A 19,704-nucleotide genomic window follows, 5' to 3' on the forward strand; every position below is an offset into this window, starting at 1 on the left:
CACACTCTGGAGGGTATTTCAGTTTTTTTTTCTTTTTTTTTCTTTGTTTAATACGTCGAGGACACATTTTTTGACAAACTTGCTAAACGTGACATGAATAACAAATGAGGCAAAAAAGTTTAAAAAACAGCATTTAGGTGTGTGTGTGTGTGTGTGTGTGTGTGTGTGTGTGTGTGTGTGTGTGTGTGTGTGTGTGTGTGTGTGTGTGTGTGTGTGTGTGTGTGTGTGTAGGTGTGTGTGTGAGTGTGTGTAGCTGGATGTGTGGGTGTGAAATTCTCTTCACGAGGAAACACACACACACACACACACACACACACACACACACAAAAAAAAAAAAAAAAAAGACAATTCATCTTCTAAAACTCCCATTTGTTGCTGTTTTCTCGTATTCCTTTGTTTTTCCTTCGGGGTGGGAGGAGGAGAGAGGCAATCCAATACAGGGAAGCCTCAACGATGACAATTCATTAATATTGGGATACGTCGCTCCGATGAATGTCTATCTTCTCTCTTTTATTTGTCCGCCTCCAATTTTCACGACGGGAGCAAAAAACAAATCGGCATATAAATAAAACCGATAAAAGTAAATTTGAGCTGCGACGAATATTTCCTCTCAATCGGTTTTCATATCTTCTTTCATTTCAATTGGCCATTAAGGAAAAAATATAGACAAATTTATAAGAGAATGTCAGGTAAGGGAAATTTAGTGGTTAGTTCCAAGATATCGCTCTCTGTATATGGTGTCTTATATAACTTTGCCACTATAAAGAAAAATAATACTAAATATGGAAATAACAAAACGAATGTAAGATAGAGGTGGAACTAAGTGATATAATGCGGTAAAAAATAAGGCTATTCTCTGTATTCATTTAGTCTTCAGCTTACTAAGAAAAAAACGATATAAACACTTCTACAATAACCGAAAAAATAAAAGAAAAGAGTTGATAATACTAATTATAATCTCTCTCTCTCTCTTTCAACGCGCTGTAACATAAGTAGAGAGAGAGCTTCTCTTTCAACGCGCTGTAACATAAGTAGAGAGAGAGAGAGAGAGAGAGAGAGAGAGAGAGAGAGAGAGAGAGAGAGAGAGAGAGAGAGAGAGAGAGAGAGAGAGAGAGAGAGAGAGAGAGACGAACGAACACAGAATTAACTGAAAAAACAACGTGCGGTCATAATAAAATAAATCCAATTAACGGAACTCAGTAAAAAACAAACACACAAAACAAAATAAAAAAATACACGTAAATATACAAATGGCAAAAAGTTGATCAAATAAAAAAAATGGTCAATCGCAAAAACTCGTGCGCTGTGTCGGCAATTTTTGATGACGCCGAGTTACATCCAATTAACTTTACCCACAAATATGGTGCGTTTTGGGGTCAACGCCGCCCACGCCACCCTCAACCACGGCCCCGCCCTGCCCCGCCCCGTGTTTCCCCATCTGTTATCAGGAGAGCGGGAGATAGGTGGCTAGGTAGATAGATAGATAGATATAGATAGATAGATAGATGGAGAGAGAGAGAGAGAGAGAGAGAGAGAGAGAGAGAGAGAGAGAGAGAGAGAGAGAGAGAGAGAGAGAGAGAGAGAGAGAGAGAGAGAGAGAGAGAGAGAGAGAGAGAGAGAGAGAGAGAGAGAGAGAGAGAGAGAGAAAACAGACAGACACAGACGGACAGACAGACAGACAAATGCAGAAACAGACAGACAGACAGACAAACAGACAGATGGGAAGGAACTGAGAGATAAAGAAAGACAAAGACAAAAGAACGACAGACAGACGGGCATAGGGACAAGAAGCGACACGTGGACAGGTAGAGACAGATTCAAAGAGGGAGGGAAAAGATGTATGGGATGAAAAAATACAAACACACACAAATTAACAAACAAACAAAAAGGCAAGCATACAAACAGATAGGAACAAACACAAACAAAAAGCTTCCAGTAGACAGACAAACACAGCATAATCATAACCAAACATAAGCCCAAACACACACACATACACACACTGACCCCCCCCCCCCCTCATAAAGTCAACGACCGTAATTACTTAGCTAAACGCCTTTATTTGCCAGGTGACTGTCGTGATGGCCGGCTATTAACAGGTACTCAAGCATCATGACGGCAGGACTGTTTTCTGGGTGGAGTTCATAGAGAGGGGATAGAACCGAAAGAGATAACGGTGTTTGTGTTGTCCATTGTGTGTGGGTGTGAGAGAGAGAGAGAGAGAGAGAGAGAGAGAGAGAGAGAGAGAGAGAGAGAGAGAGAGAGAGAGAGAGAGAGAGAGAGAGAGAGAGAGAGAGAGAGAGAGAGAGAGAGAGAGAGAGAGAGAGAGAGAGAGAGAGAGAGAGAGGGGGGGGGGGGATTACTCCTGAGAATACCGCTCCTGATGTACTTCCAACACATACAGAAAAGGAAAGTTCATTATCAAATATTAATACGTTGTGAGGTTTCCAATCAGTCAATGCCTTTATGAGTGATGAACTGTTCTGTCTCTCATTATACATTTTTAACCGCCAATGATGAGGAGACGAGCATGCAATTACCGAGAACTCTTTGGAACTGATTTAACAAGCTTTTTGAGTTGGATGGCGTCAGAATGAAGGGGCTTAATGATTTTTTTTCGCATATCAATCTTAATCAATGCATTAACAATAAGTAGAAGTCATTGGAGGTGAGGAGCTGACTCTCCCACATACTTTAATCTCTCCTTTCCTAGACCGCTCTTTTGACATCATTTCCAGGAACATTGGTGACACAGATCCCGCTCCATACGCGTTTTCTACGAGCCACATTTACGGACTAATAATGGACATACCCAACGTATATTTTTTTCGCCGTTGGTAACAGTATGGCGCCTTACAGTCACGCAGCAGTATAAAAAAGTTAAGTATATTTTTTTTATAGCACAGGAAGCAGCTCAAGGGCACAAACACACGAGAGAAAAAGCCCGCTAAGCACTGACCCAACAAAGGAGAGTACAGATGAGTGACCAAAGGAGAAGTCAATTTCGGGTGGAGAGGCGTCTCGATAATCTCCCCTTGAAAGTAATCGTAAGAAAACAATTAAAAAGCAGCCGTTGGTTTTTAGAGCTTGTAATAACTGACATCGTTTAGTAAGGAATGCGGTGACTTTTCTAATACATTGGTGAGTTTCTTTACTTTCATCTTCATGTTCAGAAAAGATGCCCTATTTGGGATATTTAATTTTTCTTACTTCCTGCTACAATATTTTCCTTTTCTTTTTTCTCTTCTGATTTACGCGTTTAATCTCTCTCTCTCTCTCTCTCTCTCTCTCTCTCTCTCTCTCTCTCTCTCTCTCTCTCTCTCAAGCTGATGGACCAATAATTACTAGTATTCGTCTTCCTGGTTCCTTTCTTTTTATAGCGCGCGGGAAGACGTTAGCAAGCCGCCCTCTGTTTAACGAAGACCTGCTCGATGCACGATAAAGCTAAAAGTGGGAATAAGCCTCCGCCTTTAATCTTCATAAGCATGATTCTCCATTTTTATTTATCATTCTACGAGAGTGGAAGGGAAAGAGGAAGTGGATGAAGAAACAAGCATATGGAGGAGGATGGAGGCAAGACGAAAACGGAAAGAGGAAGAATAACGAGAAAGAGGAAGAGGAAGAGGAAGAGAAAGTAGGTGAGGAAACAGCATAAAGAGGAGGAAGGAAAAAGAAGAAAAGGGAAATGGAAAGAATAAAGAGAATAGAAAAAATGCAATAACCAGCAAAGAAGACGAACACACATACACACAGATAGACAGATAAATAGATAGATAGATAGAAAGAGAGAGAGATAGAGAGAGAGAAAGCAAGGAGTCCCCCGGGGTAACTTGCAGGCTTCTCTGTTTGGAGTCGTCGCCCAGCCCCTGTGGCGCCCTCCGTCTCGGCCGCTCAAGCGAGGCTCTCATTTCCCTCAGGTATTGTAGTCTGTTTGCTCACTTTGTTAGGTCTCTCTCTCTCTCTCTCTCTGTATCTATCTATTTTTCTCTTCATATTTTTATTCATTTCTACCGTGCTTTCAATATCTCTTTTTCTTCTTATTTATTTTTCTCTCCCTCGCGCTTTCTCTCTTTCTCTTTACCTCTATCTATCTGCCTCTCTCACACTAATCTTTCCTCTATGTCTCTTTTCTCCTTCCTCTCTTTTTCCCTTGAAGAAATAAGTTTGGGAAGTCTTGCGTCTCCTCTTTATCTCTTCTTTCCTTGTGTCGGTGTGTATATTTTCGTCTGGTTCTGTCTGTCTGAATGTCTGTCTGTTTGTGTGTCTGTTTGTCCGTCTGTCTGTCTGTCTGTATGTATGTGTGAGTGTCTGTTTGTCCGTCTCTCTCTCTCTCTCTCTCTCTCTTTCTCTCACTACCAAATTTAGCCACCACTTCTGTTTCCTCCTCCTCCTCCTCTTCGCCTCACCTGTCACTCTCTCTCCCTCGTTACCCACAAATGACTGAATAAAAAGAACCTGAATAACGTAATTGCCATTTCCTCCACCAACGGGAGTTTTGTGAGGAGAGGCCATGCTTAGTTTGTCGCAGCTCCTCTCTGACTGCCTTCCTTCCTTCAAAAACGCACATCTTCAACTTTTCTTATTTCCTTTTCAACGTCCTTCCTTCCTTCATTCTTATTTCCATTTTTCCTTACTTTCTTCGTTCTTTTTTTCCTTTCTCCTTCCTTCAGAAATGCAAGTCTTCTTTTGTATTCCTTTTCTTCCTTTATTTCCATTTTTTTATTTCTTCCTTCCATTATTCTCGTCTTCGTCCTAAATCCTTCCTTCGTTCTTTATTTCCTGCCATTCCTTTCTTCATTCAATTCTGCTTTCTTTTCTTTTTTTTCTTTTTTTTTTGCAATTTCATCAGTGTTTCCAGCGCCATTTCTCTCTGTCTTCATTCCTTGCTTAATTCCTTCCTCCTTTCCTTCCATCCTTCTCTTCCTATCTTCGCCTGAGCAGCATTTTTCCATAGGTCCATGAAGTCCTTCCTCCCTACTTCATTCTCCCTCCATTAACACTTTCCTCAAGGTTGTTTCTCTCCTTGCGTCTCTCCTTGAATTTCCTCCTTCCCTCCATCCTCTCTTCGTTCTCTTATTCATTCATTCATTTATTCAATCACTTATTCCTCACCACGACGACTAAGAGATTCCAAACCTTTGTCCCTGTTCACTTTTTTCCCGTTCCACACTTTTCTCATTAATATTCCCACTTGCTCTCCTTCTTCTTCTCATGTTTTTTATTCCTTTGATCACTCGTTTTTGCAAGTCTCTGTATTATTTTTCTTCTATTGGTTTTTTTCTTTACCCTCTTTATCTTTCCATCCATCCACGCATTCATCCTTCCTTCCTTTCTTCCTTCTTTGTCTTTGTCCGTAATTCCAACCTTCTCATTTTCACGTGTTTCTCATTCCTTTGATCACTCACTTGTTTTTCCTATCACTCTTTCTTTATATGTTTTACACGCTTTATCCTTACTTGCATTTTACGTTAATTCCGTCTATACATTTCTCATTTACCTCAGCTTACACTTCAAACCTTCGTCTATCTGTGCATTTTTTACTTTACTTAACATCTTAATTTCTGTCTTTCTATTACTTTTTTTTCCACATACTTTAAACTATCATACTGGTCTTTTATTCACTGTTCTTATTCACTTTCTACATCCTTCGTTCCCTTCCTTCGTTCCTTCCTTCCTTCTTTCCTTTCAGTCTTTTGTCTGAACTGATCTTTCCTCTCACCTTCTCTTTGTTATCTTCAACACTTCCTCTATTCCTGTAGTTCTCCTTCCTTTCATACATTCCTCTTTTTCATTCCCTTCCTTCACTACTCGAGTGTGATTCTCTCTCTCTCTCTCTCTCTCTCTCTCTCTCTCTCTCTCTCTCTCTCTCTCTCCACCAAGGGCAAATAGAGTTCTCCATTCCACTTCACATCACACGAACTTTCCTCTTACAATCTACCTACTCTCTCTCTCTCTCTCTCTCTCTCTCTCCTCACACTCCCTTAGCAATCTCCCTTTCCCGTACTGCCTCTCCACCTTCCTTCCCTCGCCCCTTCGACACTGCCAATTATAAATCCCTCTCTCCCGCCACCAAGATCAAATAAATTCTCCTTCCCGCCGCCTCAGACCACCGAACTTCCCTTCCCTCTCATTCATCCTCTTTGAAAAACGCAGAGACGTCCATCACCTCAAGTTAACAAAGACAATAATTCAGGATCAGTTGTTTGTAATGAGAAGAGGGTGACGGCGCGCGAAGATAAAAGAGAATAGGAGGAAGAAGAGAAGGAATAGGAGGAGGAGGAGAATGAGGAGAAAGGGGGTGACGGAGCAGGAAGAGGAGCAGGAGGAGGAGGAAACACGCTCAGCAGCCCTCCAGGCATTCGGGGAAACACAGGTCGAAGGGAAAAAGATTGTCATCTATTTTTCTTTCTAATTATTCTGCTCTTAATATTTATTGTCACTGCTGCTGTTCTTGTTTTGCTACAATCATTACCATTACTATTATTCTTATTCATATTCTTATTCATATTATTATCCCTATTATTATTATTATTATTTGTGATATTTGCTGTAAAATAATCTACGGTCCCGTTTTGTCGCATTTCATTAGCTCCGGCCGAGAAAGGGAGACTGGTACTTTTGTTTCTCCTGTTATTGGTAGTAGCAGTAGTAGCTGTAGTAGTAGTTGTATTGGTAGTAATAGTAGTAGTAGTAGTAGCAGTGGTGGTGGTGGTGGTGGTGGTGGTGGTAGTAGTAGTAGTAGTAGTAGTAGCTGTAGTAGTAGTAGCAGTGATGGTGGTGGTGGTAGTAGTAGTAGTAGTAGTAGTAGTAGTAGTAGTAGTAGTAGTAGTAGTCGTACACCCACGTACTGTAACTATTGCTATCATTACTGTTACCACTATTACTGCTGCTACAACTACTAGGGCAACAACAAAAAAAACTATGATTATTATCGCTATGATGTATTAAAATAAAAATCAGAAAAAAGAGGGTAAGGAATGCTGAAGGGAGTAATATATGAATAATACATAGAATAACAGAACCTCTATTTGTCCCTCTGCTATTAGGACGCAGGCATGGCTGCTACTACTACTACTACTACAAATACGACTACTATTACTCTCATTTACCTAAATATTGTTCCCTTCTCAAAGACCTCCAGTTTTTCAATACCTTTACCAAGAACTGTGTAGATTCAAACCTTCCGGGCAGAAAGAAAAGCTGTGAAAAACTATGTAAGTCAACTTTTATTTTCTCTATTATGTATTACGGCTACGTTAGTACACACACACACACACACAGAGAGAGAGAGAGAGAGAGAGAGAGAGAGAGAGAGAGAGAGAGAGAGAGAGAGAGAGAGAGAGAGAGAGAGAGAGAGAGAGAGAGAGAGAGAGAGAGAGAGAGAGAGAGAGAGAGAGAGAGAGAGAGAGAGAGAGAGAGAGAGAGAGAGAGTGTCCTTGCATACATCTCAACTGTCGTCCCTGAATCAAATAAATATCAGGAAAAACCTCGCCTTGTTAGCCACCGACAGAGAGAGAGAGAGAGAGAGAGAGAGAGAGAGAGAGAGAGAGAGAGAGAGAGAGAGAGAGAGAGAGAGAGAGAGAGAGAGAGAGAGAGAGAGAGAGAGAGAGAGAGAGAGAGAGAGAGAGAGAGAGAGAGACACACACACACACACACACACACACACACACACACACACACACACACACACACACATGTATGCACGAACGGACGGAGGGACAGACAGAGACACGCAGGAAGAGTATAATGTAGTCAGACGCTCCGGATATCCTGCAACGAAGCGTGAATTGCTAATCTTTTATCTATTTCACTTTTTATTTGCTCTTTGTTTTAACTCTTTCATTGTATTCTATTGTTTCACCGCCGACCGAATAATTCATTAGCAGACGAAATGGATGGATGAAGGGGGAGAGAGTGGAAGAGGGGAGAGGGAGGGAGGGAGGGAGGAAGAGCGAGAGCGAGAGAGAGAGAGAGAGAGAGAGAGAGAGAGAGAGAGAGAGAGAGAGAGAGAGAGAGAGAGAGAGAGAGAGAGAGAGAGAGAGAGAGAGAGAGAGAGAGAACAAGCATATAGAAAACTCATTAACACGAAAGCTACATTTAATAACACTGAACCAACCCCCCCCCCAAAAAAAAATAACACCATACATAATGCTTTCTCCCGTGATTCAGTTTTTATTTTTTTATTTTAACAATTTTCATTATTTGTATTATGGTGTTATTTAAGTGACGCGTGTTTTCATAAGTAATTAGATTTAAACTTTTTTACGTATTTATTTATTTACATTTGTTTATTTTGTTTCCATTTATTTACTCTCTATTTACTACTATTGATTTCCTCTTGACGTGCCCTCCGCCGCGCCACGTTATTGCCGACACTTTGTTCCGTAAAAGCTTTCCGCCACACACGCGCCGGATTAGTGTTCGGGGCTGTCAATAACGTAATGCTCTGGCCGCGTCCGTCCCGTCCCGTCCCTGCCCTGCCCTGCTGTTGTGGTGGTCATTGGGTAAACTTGGCGTGTGCTGCTCCGCTCTGTCCTGTTGTAAGACGGCCCATTAAAAACCTGTGTTGTGGTCTGTCCTTTTATGTTCTGTAGTTGATATGGACCCTGAGAAAACCTGCCGTAGTCGTTTTGCCTTGTTATATTCTATTGTCATGGCGGTTACTTCGAAATCTTTGCGTGTTCTGTTCCGTCCTAAGCTCTGGAGGATTCTTAGAAGTCCTGACGTGTTCTCTTCTACCTTATTATATTCTGTTGTCATTGCGGTTACTTCGAATTATCGGCGTGTTCTGTTCTGTCCTAAGCTCTGGAGGTTTCTTAGAAGTCCTGACGTGTTCTCTTCTGCCCAGCTCTGTAATTTTGTTGAGACGGTTCTTGAGAAAACTTGACGTCTCCTGCCCTGTTCTAAGCCCTGGAGGTTCTTTTGAAATACTGGCGAGTCCTGCCAGGCTCTTTTCTGTCCTGTTGGCGAGACGGTCTCCTCGAAAACTTGTTGTGTTCGTTCCTGGCTTAGCCCGTGAAGGTTCCTTAGAAAATCTGGCGTGTCCTACATTGCTCCTTTGTCCTATGGTCAAGATGGTCTATTCGAAATTTTATTGTGTCCTGTCCTGCTCCATCTTGTCATCTTGCTGTTCCGGACCCTCAGAAGTACTTACAACACTCGCCTTTTTTTATCCCCTACACTATTTTTATTTTTTAATACACTACTCTGATGGCCTTGTTTTGTCTTGTTATGGCGTGGGGTCTTTTTTTTACGTCTGGGCTATGGCACCGGTAGGCTTTCTTAGTGTGGTCTTGTGATCTACCCCAGCCCGTTGTGGCGCAGGGAAGTGTCTATAGCGGCGTCATCTAGCTTGGCTCATGCTGCCCCCGGAGCTCATCTTTGATCCTCTTTTCGAGAGAATCTAGAGTCCGTGTTGATTTATGCTCTTCAGGGGAGTGTGGGTAGTCTTAGATCACTCGGCGCTGAGTGAAAAATTGCCAGTTGTGTGTCTTGGCGGGTGGGAAATCTTCTTGAACGCCGCGCCAGCAAACTAACCTATCAGTCACGACCAGTGGTAGTAGAGGTGGTGGTGGTGGTGGTGGTCGTGGTGGTAGTGGCTTCTTATATAACCTGTTGTCAGTCCCGGTTTTCCGTTTTAACGTTAACTATTTTGGTATCTTCTATTTGGATTTCTTGGAATGTTTGTTTCTACTTTAGTTCTGATAGTTTTGGAGGTCAGTCTGTAATACCTTAAATCACTTCTCTCTTTGTTTTACCTCTTTTTTATGGCACGTAAACTATTTCAATATCCTCCAATATTTTTTTCTACTTTAGCAAACTATGTAGACGGTTAAGTCCTGTAGTCTTGTGGTATGTGGCGGAGGTGTTTTCTCTGATTTCACGCTCTATCATTTATATCGCACCAAAAGTTTTAATCCATACTGTTGCTGTTTTAGATTGTTGCTGTTCATGTTTTTACGGTTATGAAAAAAAACTTACCAATGAACCTAAAATTTAAAAGATCCGTTAAACGCCTTATCAAGAAATACAAGCGCGTAGACAAACAAAAAAACACAGGGAAAACAAGATCTCACTGTCCTTATGTATCAGGTAGATTAAAAAAAAAAGGAGGAAAAAGCGAAAAAACAAAGACAGTACAAGCAAAGCGAGGTCACACACTCCATCCACAGAGAACAGTAAAGGAAAAGGAAAATAGGGGAAAACGAAAAGGAAAACAAAGGAACGGAAGCGCCGCAACAACAACAATAAAAAAACGAAACCCACTCACAGAAAAAAAAAATAAAGTCAGTTCGCGAGGCTTTGTCAGTGATCTGTGTGGCGTGTGTTGTGTTGTTCCCCTTCTCGTCCTCCTCCTAGTCCCTTCTCCCTCTTCATCCCCTCTCGTCCCGACCCTTCCCCTCGCCCTGCTACGCCCCTTCACCCTTTTCTCCTCCGCCACTTCATCCCCTCTCGAGTCGCGTCAAGCACCCTCCCGCAACGTGCACCTCACACCACAATAACGGTTAGGAATCGCTACTCTTTCCACTACTCTGCTCTCGACCTTTTCCTCTCCCTCTCTTTCTCGGTCTGTCTGTCTTTCAATTAGGAATCTACTCTTTCGCATTCATCTCGGTTTGTCTGCCTGTCTGTCTCTATTCGGTATTATAAGACACATTCGCTCCTAACATCAGCTATTTCTAAAGGTCAAAGAGGGGGTCAGTTGGGTTCTAATGAGTGTTTCTTCAGGTTCATGGTACAGAGGAAGGGTCAAACTACCACCAGGGACATGAAACTACTCCTGGAAATGCCCACAACTCCTACGAAAGCCTTGTCAATTAGGTGTTCTTGGGCAACGAAATGTCTTGTAATACGACCCTCTGTCTCTGTCTGTCTATTGGAAAATCACTGCTCTTTCCCATCAGTCAATCTGTCTGGCTGTCTCTATATCTGTCTGTTTGGAATTTACCCTTTCCTACTACTCTCTCTGTCTGTCTGCCTGTCTGTTTTCCTGTCTGTCTGTGTCTGTTAGCAATCTACTCTTTCCTACCCCTTTCTTTGCCTGCCTGTCAGTCTGTTAGGAATCAATACTAGTCTCTCCCACCCCTGTCTGTTCGTCTGTCTTATATGAATCACTACTCATTCCCAACCCATTCTCTTGTCTGTCTCGCTGTCTGTCTTTCTGTTAAGAATTACTACTCTTTTCCATCCCACTCCCTGTCTGTCTCCCTGTCTGTTTGCCTGCCTGTTTGCCTGTCTATTATTTCCCATCTGCTACGTTCATATCCCAGTGTTTTTCCTTTCTTTCCACTCCATTTATTTGCCATTTTTCATTTACTTCATTTCGCCTCTATATATTCCCTCCACGACCTCCATCTATCCTTTCGACAATCCAGCCACTTTTTTGCTCTTTTTCACACCATCCATCGTTTTGACAGTCCCTTTATTCCTTGCTTAGACTGTTTTATCGCCTGCATACATCACTACCTTCCGCGCATTCATCACTGTTTTGTTTTTCACGCTGCATTCACAAGCTTTTGTTTTCTGCTCTCAATCCATTTCTCTCGATGTTGAAGCTCTTTCTTTCTTGACATTCACAAAACAACAGGATAAAAATATGGAACAGGGACACACATATAGAGGAAAAATATAGAAGTTGGAAAACAGAGTAACTGGAAAACTGGGAAAGGAGAAAAGATTAACTCGATTCACAGCACTAATATCAAACACGTACTACATCATGATAACAATGATGAAACAGGAAATCACTAACAATTGAAAACATAAACAGGAAAATTAAGACAGCAAAATAAACAAAATAAACTGTAAAAACTAAAGCACTGCGAATAAGAAAACAGGAAAAGAGAAAAAAGAAAACACAAGAGAAAAAGTAGAATCCGGAGAAGTTAGGAAGAGATAAAGAGGAAAGAGAACAGGAAAGAGGGAAAATAGAGGAACACTAAGTCAGGCTGAAACTGGGGAATATAGGAACAATAAAAAAGAAAACTAGGGAATATAGAAAGTTAGAAACAGAAGAACTGAAATCTGAGGTTGGTATTCAGGCAGTAAAAAATAAAACTGGAAACATGAGAAATGAAAATATTAGGGAAACAAAGAAGCAGGAATTGAAAGAAATCTGGTATCTCCCTCTTACTTACACCTCTAAGGGCCCCTGGCAGATACAGTGTTGCCAGGTAAGGCCCTTTCAGCTGAGCAAACCAAGTCAGAAAAATACGGAAACAAAGGACCAATGTAAAAGGAGACAGAAAGATAGGATGAATCACACGTGGAAATGGAGAGACGGACGAACAGGAGGACGTAGAGAAAAAGGGACAGGAAAAAATGGGTCAAAACAAAACAAAAATTTATAACATTGAAAGGAAGACCTGTAACGGAGCATCCGGACACACATAGCTGTAAGCGATAAAAAGGTACAGACAAAAGACATGATTTTAGAAAGTTCTGAGCTTTGTAAACAGAGGTGGCAGGGGGGAGAGAGAGAGAGAGAGAGAGAGAGAGAGAGAGAGAGAGAGAGAGAGAGAGAGAGAGAGAGAGAGAGAGAGAGAGAGAGAGAGAGAGAGAGAGAGAGAGAGAGAGAGAGAGAGAGAGAGAGAGAGAGAGAGAGAGTGAGTTGGTGTGTGTGTGTGTGTGTGTGTGTGTGCGTCCAATATTGTCAGAGGAGGTAATACAAAGGATAGAGAAAAAGAGAGAGAAAGAGCGAGCGAGCGAGCGAGAGAGAGAGAGAGAGAGAGAGAGAGAGAGAGAGAGAGAGAGAGAGAGAGAGAGAGAGAGAGAGAGAGAGAGAGAGAGAGAGAGAGAGAGAGAGAGAGAGAGAGAGAGAGAGAGAGAGAGAGAGAGAGAGTGGTATGGATTGAAAGGAAATTTTATGGAAAAGGAAATATATATAAAGGATAAAGAGAAAAAATGACACACACACACACACACACACACACACACACACACACACACACACACACACACACACACACACACACACACACGAGGTCATAGGGTGGTTCCTTTCTCGTCCGTTCGGGGGGTAAAAAAGAACACGGAAGGCACAAGTGTTCGCAGGGAGACTATAAGAAGATTAGGCAGAGGTGACGATGAGCCGCTTGGTGCCTCGAGCCCAATCAAAGAAGGACAGTACTGGAGGGCTGGACCGAGGGTGAAAGGCAGAAAAGAGAGATACATAGAGTGATAGTAAAGGGAGAGGGCAAAAAAGTAACCAGCAAGTATATAAAAGAAAAAGAGCTACATAGGACATACAGGTAGGTGGGTAAGGTAATGGATGTAAAGAGGAAGAGTATTAGAAGAGATGGACGGAGCTGGAAACGGCGGGAAAAAGAAATACGTAGAAAGGCAATACAGGAAAGGGAGTATCGGAAAGGTTGAACGAAGCGGTGACCGGGGGAAAAGAAATAGAGAAACATGGTGAGCTGATACAGGTAGGAGGATAAGAGATTGGATGTTAAGAGGCAGAGTTCTGGAAAGGGTTGGACGGAACGATGACATGTAGAAAAGAAATAGAGATACATTGGGAGATAGTACAGGTAGAAGGGTAAGGGAATGGACGGCAGAAATATAGAAGAAAATAAATAAAACAGATAGAGGAAAAAGGCAATGGATGCAAAGATTAAGATCACTAGAAGGGCTGAGCGGAAAGATGAAAGGTAGGAAATAAATAGAGATAGGCAGAGAGCAGAAAAGGTAGATGGGATAAAGGAGCGACTGGAAAAAGTTGAATTATTAAAAAAATGCAACAGAGATACAGTGCAGAGATTATAGCAATAGAGAATAGAGAGAAAAAGAAATATAGTTCAGGTAGAGGATCAAAGGAATGAGTTACAGAAATAATGAAGACGAGAAAAGATACATATAAAAAGAAAATATACGTAGGGTGTAAAGGAAGGAACATAGAAATATACAAGAAAAGAAAGACAAAGAAAGAAAGAGAAACCTATCAATGCTTCATACGGCGGCAGATTGTAAAATGAAACTCCATATTTTAAAAGTGTTGTATATAACATAAGACCATAAGAACGCAGGAGCCTGCAAGAGGCCGGTAGGCCTGTACGAGGCAGCTCCTTTGACCCTAAGCTCCCGTGTATCTAACCCCACCTAATATCGCTGTCCATGAATTTATCTAGTCTATTTTTGAATGTGACAATTGTATTGGCACTCACCACATGACTGCTAACCCTATTCCACTCATCCACCACCCTGTTAGTAAACCAATTTTTACCTATGTCCCTGTTGAATCTGAATTTATCCAGTTTAAACCCGTTACTTCGTGTCCTACCCGGTTCTCTTACCAACAAAACCTTATGAATGTCTCCCTTATTAAAGCCCTTCATCCATTTATAAACCTCGATCATGTCTCCACGCACCCTTCGCCTTTCTAGAGAATGCAAGTTTAACTGTTTGAGTCTTTCCTCGTATGGCAAGTTTCTCAACCCCTGAATCATCTTAGTCATCCTCCTCTGCACCGATTCTAACATTTTGATATCCATTCTATAGTAGGGTGACCAGAACTGAACCGCATAGTCAAGATGAGGTCTAACTAATGCTAAATATAGTTTGAGGAAGACTTCGGGGCTTCTGTTGCTTACGCTCCTTGAAATAAATCCCAGTACCCTATTAGCTCGATTTCTAGCTTGAATGCATTGTGCCCTTGGACGGAGATCAGAGCTCACTAAGACCCCTAAATCCCTCTCGCACCCAGACCTACTTATGAGAGTGTCATTTAAGCAATAGTTATGTGAGGGGTTCTTCCTACCTACACTCAGAATACTGCACTTCCCTACATTGAACTCCATCTGCCATTTATCCGCCCAGTCATACAATCTGTTGAGTTCACCTTGGAGAATACTAGCGTCCTGATCCGACTCAATTACTCTACCGATCTTGGTATCATCTGCAAATTTACTAACATCACTACTAATTCCTGTATCTAAGTCATTGATATAAATAATAAACAAAAGTGGACCTAATACCGAACCTTGTGGGACCCCACTCGTAACACATCCCCAGTCAGATCTTTTACCATTGATTTGCACTCTTTGCTTCCTATTGCTAAGCCACGCCTTGACCCAGTTCAAAACTTTACCCTCTACTCCGTGAGCCTGTAATTTAAGCAACAGTCGTCGGTAAGGAACTTTGTCAAACGCTTTACTAAAATCAAGATAGATTACATCAAAATTTTCATCTCTGTCAACCGCCTCAAATACTTTATTGAAGAAGGACAAGAGATTGGTGAGGCATGACCTACCTTTTGTGAACCCATGCTGCGAGTCGTGAATTAAGCTATGTTTCTCTAAATGCTCCCGAATGTTCCTGGCTATTATGGACTCCAGCATCTTCCCTATAACCGATGTTAAGCTAATTGGGCGATAGTTTGAAGCAACTGACCTGTCCCCCTTTTTAAAAATCGGCGTCACATTAGCTACTTTCCATAGGCTCGGCACATAGCCAGTATTTACCGACATCTTAAAGATGTCGGTTAGTGGGTCACTGAGTGCATCACCTAATGGCGATGGTTGATGGCGCTGCTGTGCTCGGCTGGACACGAAAGTCATAAGGCAGCAGTGGACGCAGCGTGGGAAGCAGTATATATAAATAAGAAACTCTTGAAGCTCTAGCCGACATCATAAACATAGTCTGGAGGGCCGTTATAGCAAGGGAATATAGACGGCGTTTGTCTTCTGAGCGCATGGCGGCGGGCGGCGGGCGGCGGGCATACTCAAGGGCGTCCACACGGCCTTGTACACAAAAAAGTCTTCGTTTTATAAGACAAAAATGGTAATAATGTCAAGTGGCGACTACGAATAATAAATACCGAGGCCGCTGCAAAATAAACCCTCGCTCGTGTCTACCGTACACACGATGTTCAAACGCTTTGATGTAAATTTTCCCCTCGTGACGTAAGAGCAGGTCAAAGCCTAGCCGGAGAGCATTCAGGAGGCGGAGGTCACGGGGAAAACAGATAAATAATTGTGGTGCGAGAGGCACCTCGAGTCAGTTCCTCGGGGCAGAGTGGCACACGAGGCGAGCACAGCGACGGTGGCTACAGGTGGAGACCCTTCCCTTGCACCCTGCCTCACCCTGCCTCACTCTGCCGGCGCAATAGGTATCCAGGGACTCGGACAATACTCTCACGCTCAGCATTGTAACGTTTTCCCCAAGTCTCTAGGGTCCGCCGCTATGAGGAGAAACTGCTGTTGTACGGCGCAACGAGACCTCCCTCTCTTAACCCTTCGCATCTGCAACTCAAATGACACTGAGAAAGACACACGGCCGGCTGTACCAGAGCAGGCTTAGCGCACCTGGACGCAAGTACCTCCTCACCGACACCTGAGCATCGCCTCGAGCCTATACGCCGCCAGATGGGGTTGTCGTTCTGGCCCTCGCCTCTGAGATTACCCTGACAATGCTAGGGAAGTGTGTGAGGCAGGATGTGGTAAGTGTGGCAGGCAGAGCAGGTGGTGCGGGTGAGTTAGTAGTTCTCTCCTAGGTAGCTGAGCAAAAGTATTAGCGAAAAAAGGATGAAAACCAATTAACTCGTTTCACAGTAATGATATCAAACGCTAACTCCATGTTAACAAAAATAGTAACAGTAGTAATGGGACAAAAGCAACTGAGGCTATTAATAAATTTGCATTTAGGGTAGGCGGTGGCTGAGTGGTAGCGTGCTGGGCCCACATTCACCACGTGATGGACGACGCGAGTTGGAATCCCCACGCTACCACCTCGGATTTTTCAGTCACCGCCGAGTGGCTTAAAACTACTCACATGCTGTCCTGAAGACCACCCATCAACCCGGACTCTAGAGGAAACCGTCCAAGTGAATCAAGAACGAGTTCGGGGGGGCAGCATGAGCCAAGAGAAGATGGCGCCACTATAAACACTTGCCTGCGCCATGACGGGCTGGGGCCGAATACCACCCAGGCCCCTCAAGCAAGCCTACCGGCGCTATAGGCATAGACGTAAAAAGAAAAAAAAAATGTGCTGTCTGTGGGCATAAACTCTACGGTCCTGTTCAGCCTATGTCACTTTCCGTGGTTGAAAGATACAAGTATTTTGGGGGAAGAGAGGCGGGGAGGCTCTGGTATCTTTTATTCCTACTGTTATTGGTGGTAGTAGTAGTAGTAGTAATAGTAGTAGTAGTGGTAGTGGTAGTGGTGGTGGTGGTGGTGGTGGTAGTAGTAGTAGTAGTAGTAGTAGTAGTAGTAGCAGTAGTAGTGGTAGTAGTTGTAGTAGTAGCAGTAGTGGAGTAACTATTAAAAGATTTACATGTGGTAGGCTAAAATACATGGTGGTCAATGTATATAGAGACACTTACGGAAACACGAAAACAAAAAAACAACAACAAAGAAAAGACCCATACCAGAACAGAGGAAGGCAGCGAAAAAGACGAAAGCTTACCATCAGTAGTAACGAATGCACTTTAGAGAGAGAAAAAATAAATCGAAAAGCTTCATATCACTTACCTTGCTTTGCGGAGGTCAGTGTATCTACCAATTAGTCCGCCAATTAAGCCACGGAATCAAGGTCTGGAAGGCACAAAATGAAAATGGTGAATGAAGGATAATATCCACAGATAGACAGCAGATAAATTGAAAGATAGACAGATAGACAGAAAAAGAGATAGGTAGATGGATGAATGGATGGATGGATGGATGGATGGATGGAAAAAAATAAAAAGAGTAAAAAGAAGAGAGAAAGGTTTAAAGAGAGAAAGAACGAAAGAAAGAATGGTGGAAAGGTAGATAGATAAAGATAAATTACAGAAGAGAAAAAAAAGAAATAGCAACAATTAATTAGGAGATAATGTAGTGCAAAAAATATATATAAAAAGAAACAAACAAAAAAGATAGAATGGATAGGTAGGTAGATCAATTTAGAGAGATAGATTAAAAGAGAGAAAGAAATAGAAAATAAGCAGCAAAAAAAAAAAAAGGAAAAAGAACATTACATAGCCCATCGGAACGCCATCATAACAGCTACCACCACAACGTAACGAAAGGCCAGAACACGTCACGCCAACACAACATAATGGTAACACACAAAAGCTTACTATTCAAAAGGAAGAGAAAGAGCGAGACAGAATTACATCCAGATTTCTTTTCAAGCAAATCCGGTCAGCGTTACACAATCGAGCAACAGGAAGAAAAATACCTTGGGTGTGATAATTTTTAAAAGTGAAGCTGAGAGGAAAAATGAAAACTGCAATAAAATGAATAAAAGACGGGATGATGTAGTTGTTCTCTTAATCTCCTTCTCTCTGACAGACAAGATTAAGGTGGTTGACGGGAGAAGCAGATTGATGTGATACAATTAGCTCATGGAACAGAAAGAAATAGAGAGAAAGAAATACAAAGAAATAGAAAGGAAATAATTTAAAATAGAATAGGATAGAGAAAGAGGTTGACGACAAAGCAGATTGATGTGATAAAATCGGCTCATAAACTAGAAAGAAACAGAAGGAAAGAGATAGAAATGGAAATAGAAGACAACAAAATAAAAAATATAGAAAGGGAGGAGTAAAGAAGAGAAGATAAAGAGAAAAAAAGAGAAAAAAGGGAATGAAAAAAGGTTAATCCATTTATACAAAGTTCTCACTAAGCCAAAAACAGATCGGTATAAAAAAATATGCGAGTGAAATAGTACGAAGAGAAAACGAGGCTCAGATAAAGTTAGAACCCTTCATACCGATATTGTGAGGGTTATTAATATATTATTCTCACTACGAAAAAAGTTTGGTATAAAAAATGAGTTAATGAAATACTACGAAGGGAAGTGATGCTGGTATTATGTTTGAACTTTGAATTGATACAAAGTGAGGGCGTAGAATTATTATTACCGCGAGAAAAACAGACTGGTATGAAAAATGTTAGTTAATGAAATAGTATATATAGAAACGACGCTGATATTATGTTCAACCCATTTATACAGATATTATGAGGGCCGTTATGATCTCAATCTCACGACTAAAAACGACAAACACTTATTCGACAAAAATAAAATCATGAAACAGAATGAAAGGAACTGAAGATGGAATAAACAGAATGAAAGGAACTGAAGATGGAATAAACAGAATGACAGGAACTGAAGATGGAATAAACAGAATGAAAGGAACTGAAGATGGAATAACTCTAATTAGAAGGATTTTTATAAACATGGTGATGGTAGCTGTGAAATCATTCGCACGAATGGAAATATAAACAGTTGTATCAGAAAACAAGATTATGAAATAGAAGGAAGGGAAGCGAGGTCCAGATAATATTAGAATCATTTGTATATAGTTGATAGTGATTACATTACTATACACACGACGAAGGCATATTGATACGAGGATATGATGAGGCAATGAAGAGGAGAGAGACAGAGGTAAATTTCAAAGCATTTGCTGCAGGCATTGCGAGAGTATAGAAGTGTATTTCGAGAGTTTGGAGGCGTACTTTAACAACAATAAATCAACAAATAGGTACGATAAAATAATGTAACAGATTGGGGGAAAAGGGAATTAGATATAGTTAAAACCATTTACTGCAGACATTGTGAAAGGCAATATGTGTAACTGACTTTGACTGCGTAACATAGGCAAATAGATACAAGGAAATAATGTAACAGACTGGGGGAAGAGGGAAATGGATAAAGTTAAAACCATTTACTTCAGACATTGTGTAAGGCAATATGTATAACTGACTTTGACGGCGTAACATAGGC

The 19,704-nt window shown here is 41.7% G+C and overlaps 1 long non-coding RNA gene across 1 annotated transcript in view; it reads right to left on the reverse strand.

Annotated features, from left to right (window-relative positions):
* Positions 1-19,704, reverse strand: part of LOC126988056 (uncharacterized) — a 164,956-nt gene that overhangs the window by 28,495 nt on the left and 116,757 nt on the right. The window contains exon 4 of the long non-coding RNA XR_007741409.1: positions 17,466-17,528. This is a non-coding gene — a long non-coding RNA (uncharacterized LOC126988056). The remainder of the gene's footprint in view (positions 1-17,465; positions 17,529-19,704) is intronic.

This window comes from Eriocheir sinensis, chromosome 67 (genome assembly GCF_024679095.1).
Source record: "Eriocheir sinensis breed Jianghai 21 chromosome 67, ASM2467909v1, whole genome shotgun sequence".
NCBI lineage: Eukaryota > Metazoa > Arthropoda > Malacostraca > Decapoda > Varunidae > Eriocheir > Eriocheir sinensis.